The 10,390-nt window shown below is 44.8% G+C and overlaps 1 long non-coding RNA gene across 1 annotated transcript; it reads right to left on the reverse strand.

Moving 5' to 3' along the window:
* Nucleotides 1-7,534: 7,534 nt before the first annotated feature.
* Gm39959 lies at nt 7,535-10,334 on the reverse strand. Its single transcript, XR_866853.2, has 3 exons — nt 10,280-10,334; nt 8,556-8,736; nt 7,535-7,654 (listed from the first exon to the last, which is right to left on the reverse strand). It is a non-coding gene; the product is annotated as a predicted gene, 39959 (long non-coding RNA).
* Nucleotides 10,335-10,390: the final 56 nt, after the last annotated feature.

Below are 10,390 nucleotides of genomic sequence, written 5' to 3' on the forward strand. Positions count from 1 at the left end.
GCTCTGTGTCATGGAGGTTGCTTACACATGCCTTATGTCCCTTTTAGCACAGAGATTGGTAGGTATTAGTGTCTGTTCTTGACAATGCAGCAGTGAACAGCCTTTCCCCCTTGGCCGTGATGTGCATGGGGGCATTAGGCGTAACTCAGGCACAGCCTGGGGCCAAGCTGAAGCAGTCATGGTCCTTCTCACATCCCTTAATGTAGAGAAGACTTAACCTGCCTTTAACAGGGAGTCAGCTGCAGACGCGTTGCAAGCAGATGTTTGAAGGATTACGAAGGGAGGATGCAGGGATTTAAATCTTTGTCCTTTATTGAATAGATATGCAAAGACTGCCTTGGTATTTTCTTATCCCCCAGCCTCATTCTGTAGGTGCCAGTAATGTTTCTTTTACTGAGAGTTAATGCTGATCATGAGGATGCCCCAAAATACCTTGACAAACACCTTGTAAAATTGCTCTGGAGCTGGTGCACACCTTTAATCCCAACACTCAGAAAGCGAGTCTCTCATGAGTTTCAGATCAGCCTGGTCTTCATATTGAGATCACTGTCTATTTTGATTTGTTTTGTTCTCCTTAAAAGTAATAGTTTAAAATATAGAGGTTGTCAAACATTAGAATAATGGTTGATTTTTATTTTTTAACATTTATGTGGAGGTCAAAGGTCAGTTTGAAAAGGCTAGTTTCCCTACTATGCAAATGCTTGATGTAGCACCTTTACCAGTTATCTTGCTAGCCTGAATAATTGTTTTTAAAATACCTAAATTATTAAATTATTTAATTTAGATTTCTGGAGTAATAGCCTAGAGTTATATCTTAATTTTCCTCAATATTATTTTAACAAATTTATCAGAATAAGAGTTTTGATGACTCCCTATTTAAGAACTGTTGAGATGTCTGGTTGGTACTACAGTTGCCCTGATGCATACATAAGCAAGGCAGTGTTTGTTTACATTTTGCCCCTCATCCAAGATCACTGTCGTTCCAGGAGAGTTGCATGCCGTTTCCCACTCTCTTTTTTTTTTTTTTTTTTTTTTTTTTTAAGATTGATTTATTGATTATATGTAAGTACACTGTAGCTGTCTTCAGACACTCCAGAAGAGGGAGTCAGATCTCATTGCAGATGGTTGTGAGCCACCATGTGGTTGCTGGGATTTGAACTCCAGACCTTCGGAAGAGCAGTCGGGTGCTCTTACCCACTGAGCCATCTCACCAGCCCCGTTTCCCACTCTCATCCTACCATACCCCAGAGACAGAGATGTTTCTATGTGTGAGTGTCTGCCGCATGGTGTAGCTCTCCTGGAGGCCAAAAGGTCTTAGACCCCTAGAGCTACAGTTACAGGTGGTTAAGAGCACTGGCTGCTCTTCCAGTGGACTCCAGGTTTGTTCCCAGCACCAACATGGTGGCTCACAGCTGTCTGCAACTCCAGTTCCAGCCATTCCAGGACCCACTCTGGCCTCCATGGGGACCAAGCACCAAGTGGTGTACATATATGTGTGCAGATAAAAAACCCATAAAGATTTTTTTTTAATGCACTAAAATTAAAATGCCAAAGGTAGCATTCCTGCCTTTTGCCCAGAATGTGTGATGAGGTCATCCAGGTTGCTTACATTCTAGGTGTGCCCCCAGGCAGCTGAACTTTGTACCCACTAGGTAGGCTAGGCTTGCCACAGCAGTAAACCACATGGCACACAGCCAAATGACTGTCAGCTTTTGGAAAGGTAGAAAATCATGCTGTCCGGCATATATGTGTGGCTGATATATTGTCAGATATGCTCACTGGTGGGCACTTATTTTAACATTTATTCTAACTCTCCTCAAAAGCAGCATGTGCCCAAGAATTTGGAAAGTAAATTCAGTTAATTGCAGAGTGTTTAGTAGTTATTATGCTAGTGCATGCTGGGTTGCGGGAGTGATTACAGCCTGAGACAGGACAGTGCTGATGTCGGCTTTTAACTCCCAGTGAAGGGAAACAGCAGATGAGTAAATGCTACCAAGCACCACGAAAGCAGCAAAAAACAGGAAGTGGCCAAGTGAAGGCTGAAGATTTTTCCTGTGGCAATGGAACAAAAAAGTATGAAAGCCCTGAGGGCTGGTACACTGGGTTAACTATGATAGCAGTGAGACCGGCAGGGACTAGCCAAGGGGTATTATGTCATAGGTCAGCGAGTTCTCTAGTGTCTTGTGAGTTTCAGTGTATTCCCACCTCCACTCTACATAGTGTAGATTTCTTTTAAAAATGAGTTAGAATAGAGTTTTCAAAACTTGGCAAAAGTCTCATATCCTAAATATTACATTTCTAAAGAGTTCAGATTAGTTTTAAATTGCTGCAAGGTCTGCACAGTGTACTAAGTAATGGCCCAGGTATCTGTGACCTACCACTCAGTAAACATGCCCCAGGCTTTTTGGTCTTGTGGTTTCAAGTTTCTAAAACCTTCAAAGGCTGTGAAAGCTGAAGAGCACATAGTAGGACTTCAGTGCTCTCCATCTAGGCAAGAGCACATAGTAGGACTTTGGTGCTCTCCATCTAGGCAAACCATGTAACCATTCTAGGCTGGAAGGAATAGATGCCTCTCACATTGGAGGAACGTCAGTCTCTGCAGAGTGCTTTGTACAGGCATGTGGGCCCACTGGAACTCAACCACAATCTCATAGTGTCTCAGTAGTCACCATCTCAGTGGCACTTTGTCTGAACTATTGTTCTAGGTTGATAATTGTTTACCCAGAGAATGGAGGTGCATATTTCCCAGTATTGCTGAGGAAAGGGTGCCTTCGTGATTGCCACTTATCTGTGTTTGGCTGACCTTTTTTTTTTTCTCTGCATCTTGCAGGACCAGCTAGATATATAACAGGTAAATTTTCATATGGCCTTGCCATGGGTGGTGGGTTTTTGTTGTTTCTGGTTCCTGTGATGGATCACTAGAACGTATGTAAAACAACAACAGTGACAAGGCATTGAACCTGTAATCCAGAGCTAGGGAAGCAGGTCCACAAAAAGAGCATCTGAGAACCACGGCAATATCAACATATTAACAGTGACCTCAGTAGCATATGAAGAGGGGAGGATATGAGCTGCTGTGTAAAGTACTCACAGTCCAGGGAAGCTGCCACTGTACGTTGGGTAACAGTGGCTCACAGACATGTCTGTGGTACATACATACACATAATACCCATGCACATTTTTAAAAACTATGTGAAAGTATAAGGGCCATGTGAGGGCAGTCTACCCCAGCCCCTTAATGGCCATGTGCTTGGGCAGTCTTCCCTCCCTGGGCCTTGTGAGCCCTCTGCACTTTTTAACATCTGGAAGAAATTACATTGAAGTTTCAATTCTCATGCATTGAAGTGGAAACTCAGAAAGAGTGATGTCACCTGTCTGATGTCACATCTCTGTCCTGCTGGCCTTAGGAGCTATCTCCCAGAAAGAGACTAGGTCATGACTAACCCTTACACACTGCCTCCCAACTCCACTGTCTTAATATTTCTGGAGTGAGGTTGTATCAGATGACTGATATCCCACGAACATGCCAGCCAGTGGGTGGAGCACACGTTATGAAAACAGCATTTCACCAGATTGAATCCCTCTTGACTATCATCTGAAATGATGTCACATGGAAATAGAGCTTGCCAAACATGCCGAAGGCTGATTCCTACAGCCAGGCAACAACCTTAGAAGTACAAACTGCAGTCTGCTCTCTGGGCTCTATAGTTTGTGGTTATAGGAAGATTGCTAAATGAAGTCTAGAGGTGAAGAACTTTGATCACTAGGGGGACAGTGAAATGCAAATTTTACAAACAAAAGTTACGAACTTTTTATTTTTAAAAGGGAATATCGGTTTGTTTTTTAATTTTAAAACACTATTAAGCATACTTGGTATTCTTTAAAAATCAAATTGGTGTCATGGAATCTAAGAGAGCCAACAAAAACTGTTGTGGACGCAACCCAGAACCCAATGGTCCTGCACAAGAGTGGGTAGTTGAGTAGCTCTGCACTGAAGCCCCAGCCCAGCTGGGAGTGCTCCACCCCCTCAGTATCCTGACTCCAGAGCCCCACGTTGGAGGTGCTCAGCTCTCAGCAGAGGAATCAAGGTGGTCAAGATCTACAGACTCAGGTCCTCTCCAGTTGTGAACTTTTAGATTTCTCTGTAACTGGCCGTCACAAATCTGCCTGATACCCCAGCTTTAGGAACAAATGGAGAGTCGGTGGCTGGGCCTGGTCCTTCCTTTTACGTAAAATAGCAATTAAGAGCATAGGCTCTGGAACCAAACTGCCTGGGTTCTAATCTGACTTTCTTACCTTGGGCAAGAAATCTAAACTTTGTTCCTCAGTTTCTTCATCTGTAAAATTTGACTAACACTAGGGGTTAAACTGGGGATTCTGAGATAAATCCCAAATGTAGGGATTTGGGTGCTGGTGTGTATAGTTAAATGTTCAAAAGTGCTGACGGTTCATTTTACTGTCCTCCCACAAGGACTTTTGTTTCTGATGTGAGTCTGTACAGCCCCACCCTGCCCCCACCCCCCTCAGGAGCCCTGGCTACTGCTCCTGAGGGGGGCCATCCTTCCTACCTTAATTGTGGCCTATGCAGCCCCAAAATAGGAACACTCAGTCCCTGCCACCTCAAGCAGCCACCTTGGGATTGTTAGCACTGAACTGTGTGTACTGAGACCTTTCTACTCACCAGTCTTATTCCTAGAAACAGGAATCAAACAAGCCTAACAGGCCAGGCCTTAAATGAGATGGTGGGATACAAGGCTCAACCACCTGTTAGAGCACACCTGATTTTTCTCAGAAAAGGAACTAGGCCAGTACAGTACCCCCAGTGTCCTCCCCTGTAGAAGTGCATGTGTCCAAGGCTCCTAAGAGGGTGATCCTCATTCACAGTGGCTCCACCTTCATGTTTAATCACACTCCAAAAGCTTCATGTCACTGGGAGTTTCAGTGCATAAATTCTGGGGATACAACTACAGGCATAGCAGTTTGAAAAGCAGGGCCACCAGCTTCACCCAAGTTCTGAAGTACCAAGTCTCTCTCCTTTGGGTTCCTCCTTGGGGAGATCACAGCAGGTTTGTGGAGACATCTGTTGAACACCTGTTCTCCCTCTCCCCAGGTGATCAGTGTCGCCTGATACCTGGGGTCATGTCTGACACAACTCTGTATTGCCCATGTTCTGGGTTCCAGATGTGGTGCAATAGCATCTCTGAAACCCTTTTTACACTGATGGGGTCACCTAGAGTAGAATGTGACATTTGGGTTGCTTACTTCGCAAATGGAGACCTCTTTCCCTATGCCCAGCTGCTGACAGTCTTTGAGATACAGTTACTCTGTCACCTTGGAAGCTGACGTCAGGAGATGCGGAGACTTGCCAGTTCTTGGCAGGCGTGTGCATGTGTGAGAAATGAGCTTTGTGTTTGTTACCTCAATGTGGCCTTGCCTACCTGGCCTAGAAACAAACGCCAAAAAGCAGGAGGGGGCCAGAGGAAAAGAAAAAAAGATGGTCCTGAGAAAGTTCAAGGAGCAGACTTTTTGTCTTTGAAGACCAAATGCTCTTCACGTAGGCATCTGTGATGTCTGGGACCTATCAGGGATTCCGGTGGCGACTCTAGATGGCTTGGGGAAATCTGGGAAGAATCCACCCAAATTGTTCCTTGAACAAATGTGGAAACTGAGGCCCAAAGAGACTAAGGACTTGATAGTATACTTTGGCAGAGGCATCCTGCAGCGGGCTCCCTGATGGGTTCAGAAATCTATCAACTGTGATCTCCATTTAATATATAGGAATGTGGAGGGCTGCGGAGATCGTGACTCTTCCATGCCCTTTCTTCCATTCCATGTCCTCAGGACATTATCTGGGAAGGACAGGCACAGTGCCAGGTAGGATCAGTTAGCTCAGGCCCTATACATTCCTGGGTAAGGATGGCTGAGGCTGCTGTGTCCCTACCTCATACCCATGTCTCTATTTGCTTTTTGAGACAGGGTCTTACTATGCAGCCCTAGCTAGTTTGGAACTGTTTTTTCTTGCTAAGGGAACCCCGGTGTTATTTGGCAGTAACCAAAAGATACCATTTCCCAGCCTGTCTTCAAAGCTAAAACTGCTTAGGACTAGGGGGGTCTTCTAGGTAAGTCTGTGGCCCAGCTGCATGAGGGAGGCTGAGAGTGCAGGCAACTGCATTGTGCTGTGGCCCTGAGTAAGGTGCTGCCCTCAGAGTCTGCATTGGAGGCCAGCCTATAAGAAGCCAGTAGGATGCTCAGTTTGTAGGAATGCCATGATAGCACCTGGCCCACCATTAGCGTCCAGAGGGACAGGAGCAGTTGTGGCACACTAGCCTGAGTTATGAGGCACCTTCCAGATTCCTAGGGCTGGTTAGACAACACCGTGTCTCCTTTCCTGATGAGCAGCCTTTCTCACTTCTGGCAGTAGAGAATGCCTTTAGTGGTTTTATGTCTGATTTATTTTAATTTTATGGTAAAATTTGTAATTTGTATAAGCAAAAGGCATTAAATCTCTAGGCCCAGTAACTGGCCACTATTGAACAAACAGTAAATTCAACATTGCTGTGAAGGCTGAACTTTAAAAGCCCCTAACTTCCTTCTGCTGCAGTCAGACAAGTTCCTAGAAAAGCTCTCAAATACTAATAAACTCAAGGAAGAGAGGACTCGGAGGCCACCATTAGGCACACTGCCTTCAATTGCTTACCGAATATCTGAGTTAAAGGTCCTGTCTCTGAACAAACTGAAAGGGGCTGGGCTGGCACATAGACCTGCCAGTGAGTGTCGGGAAACCGGTCACAGTGTTTACATGATCTGGAGGTTAGTCTCCTAAGCACTAAGTCACATACTTCACGAGTGAAGAGGTTACTACATCATGAGCCACCAGCTTACCAGTCCATACAACAAGACCCTAACAAGTACAGCCTTCCTACAGTCTTCTAATTTCAGTTGAAGAACTTTGGTTTTCATTTGAAATTCCAATTTTCAGCTAAAAACGTCAACCATCAGCTGTCTGTAGATTTTCGTGATGTACTCCCCATCCATGTCTTGAGTTTAAAAGTAAGGTTTAAAAGTATGTTCAATTAACTGTTCGTTTCTAAAGGGTCTCAAGTTTGTTAAAAGGCATTTCTAAATAAAAGTGACTTTTAGGCTGGCCATGGAGACACACACCTTTAATCCCAGCACTTGGATCTCTGAGTTCCATGCTAGCCTAGTCTACACAGTGAGTTCCAGGTCATCCAGGGCTACATAGTGATACCCTGTCTGGAGGGGAGAGAGAAATGACTCTTGCATCAATTGCCAGTAGCTCCTCAGCTAGGGGTAGAGCCTCTGGAGCTGCACCATGATCCATAATAGAATTCTAACTGGTTTGGATGAGTACAGGTAACCAGTGCTACAATGAATTTAAATGGGCAGCTGCCATGTCCTAGCTAGAGGATCGTGGACTACCATGATCAACTTGGGGAATGTTTTTAAAACTGGCTTCATATTACATAACTCCTCCAAGTTTGTGATAACCTGGTAAGTAGAGAAATGGCCTACCTGATTGAAAGAAACTGTGCATCTGCTGTTTGCTCCTTCATAGTGATGATAAGCAGTAGTCTCCAACTCCATTGCCTCTGCCTACAGGTACCCCCAACGTTCTTCCCTCTAATACCAATGCCTGCGGGGAACATATAAAACTCAAGTGGTGTTTTCACATGTGTCAAAACAATTTTCTTGTCCAAGTATCAACCTCACCTTCATTTGTGCTGTTTTTTTTTTTTTTTTTTTTTTTTTTGTAGCCGTGGCTGTTCTGGAATTCACTCTAGACCAGTCTGGTCTCAAACTTAGATCCACCTGCCTCTGCCTCCCGAGTGCTGGGATTAAAGGTGTGCACCACCACCTTCCCTAGCTCTGCTCTCCTTGAGACATTTTCTTCCTGTGACTCTCAGTTATGCATTTCAAAACCTCTTCTGTTATTACTAATCTGCCACACTGAGTCCCCCAGGTTGCCATGGTGACCACAGCTCTCAACACTGACCTATTCCTCATTGTCACACAGTCATCTAGCTTTAGATAGATCTTAGTCACAGAGATGAGACTGTGACAGTAGCCTCCTATTTCCATGTCACAATTTTCAAAGCACTTTACACCACCAATGCATGTAATGTTGAGGACAAACCTGTGTAGTAGGTAGCTGTGGGAAACCCTGCTCAGAGATTTAGAAATTAGTGTGATGTCATAGACTTGGGACTTAGCTCTGATAACCCAACCAAACCTTTTTAAGTATGGGTGAATATTTAAGTTTTTAACTGTGGTTGTTTTTTCTAGAAGGGACATATTTTTTAAAGTACTTCCTAGGCAGGAAGCTAGGCCCCAGGGTTAAGGAGCTCACAGACTCTTGATCCCAGCACTCAGAAGGCAAAGGCAAGTGGACTTCTTGAGTTAAAGGAAAGCCCGGTCTACGAGTAAGTTCCAGGACAGCCAAAGCTACATGGAGAAACTCTGTTTTGAAAAACAAACAAACAAACAAACAAAGCCACAGACAACATTCTGCCAACATGGAAGCCCAGGTACATTACCTCAGATCAACTTCAAGTGACAGTGGCAAGCTGCAGCCTCCATGTGAACAGAGGATTCTGGACAAGCCATGAGCCCGGAGGGAAGGTTGCAGTGGCAGGCACTGATCTGCCACATTGCTCACAGGGAGTTTCTAAATGAATGGCCACCAGTGTTTTAAACCTCTTAGCTATTCATGCAAGTCTATAAAGAAACAGAAATAAGTCCTGTCATAGCACTGATTCCTATATTAATCGTGAGAACACTTTTTGTAGATCTACTATGTAGGCCTTGCCTTCAGTTAGCCAAGGACTGAATTTTCAGCCTTTGGGACACATGAGCAATACAAGATGATTCTCAGAGTTAGAGGCAAAAGGCCACATCAACAGATATGTCACCAGTCCTGAGATGTGTTCCTTGTGTGGCACTCTGGGCTGTGGGCTCCTCCCAGGCAGGCAGTGTCTCAGGATCTGCTATTGTACAATCTGACCAGGCTCATCATGGGGACTGTGCTGTGAGCCTGCCTGGCCAGCATCCCTGATACCTACCCCACCTTGAGTGGGCACACTGTGTCATTCCTTAGGGGATTTCCTAGCACATGACTCCTGAGTCCCTCTCTAGACACCATCATCCAACTATACCCATCAGGAATTTCTCTTCCTCTTTTTTTTTAACTTGACTTTCATATGAGTAGTGGGTTAAATGTACATTCAAAAGCTTCAAGGTTTAAAAAACATAATAGAGCCGCCAGGTGTGGTGGCGCACGCCTTTAATCCCAGCACTTGGGAGGCAGAGGCAGGCGGATTTCTGAGTTCGAGGCCAGCCTGGTCTACAAAGTGAGTTCCAGGACAGCCAGGACTATACAGAGAAACCCTGTCTCGAAAAAACAAAAAAAACAAAAACAAAATTAAAAAAAAAAACATAATAGAGATATAGAGATGGATTTGGTGGTACACACCTTAAACCTAGCACTTGGGAGGCAAAGGCAGGCAGATCTCTAAGCCTTCAAAGCCAGCCTGGTCTAAGACAGCCAAGGCTACATACAGAGAGCCTGTCTTAAAAAAGAAAAAAAAAAGAGGGACAAAGGAAAAGAAAAAGAAAGTAAACTCTGTCCTATCAACACAGTTCCTTAATTTTCCTAGGAGATTTCCAATTAGATTTTTTTTTGGGGGGGGGGGTTGTTTTTTTTGTTTTTTTTTCTTCCAAGACAGGGTTTTCCTGTATAGCCCTGGCAGTCCTGGAACTCACTCTGTAGACCAGGCTGGCCTCGAACTCAGAAGTCCACCTGCCTCTGCCTCCCAAGTGCTGGGATTAAAGGCATGCACCACCACCCCCGGCTCCAATTAGATTTTTTAAAAAAAAAATCCAAAATACTTACTGCTTTCTTAGGAAAATCATAAGTAAGGCTGGAGGGATGGTTTGATGGGTAATGTGCTTGCTATGCATATATGAGGACCTCTCCACACCCACATGAAAGTCGTGAACAGCAGGTACATTTGCACTACAGGTGCTGAGGCGGATCCCAGGGGCTTGCTGAACAGCCAGGCTAGCTTAAATGGTGAGCACTAGGTTCAGTGAGAGACCCTGTCTTAAAACTAAGGTGGAGGAGAATAGAGGAAGACTGTCAATCTCTGACTTCTACATATACACACAGGCAAAGGCAGTGTGTGTGTGTCTGTGTGTGCCCACACACACACACTTTGCTACCATTATTGGAATCTACACAACTACAAAGTGAAAAGCTCACCAGGGCCTGGAGATGTCAGGCAGCATTTGCTTAGGAGTGTAAGGCTCGGTCCCTAGCATCTCAGAAAGAATGAAAGAGAGCCGGAAAGGGGGTGGGGCTCTCTAGACTTCC

The sequence above is a fragment of the Mus musculus genome, chromosome 2 (genome assembly GCF_000001635.26).
Source record: "Mus musculus strain C57BL/6J chromosome 2, GRCm38.p6 C57BL/6J".
In the NCBI taxonomy this organism is placed as follows: domain Eukaryota; kingdom Metazoa; phylum Chordata; class Mammalia; order Rodentia; family Muridae; genus Mus; species Mus musculus.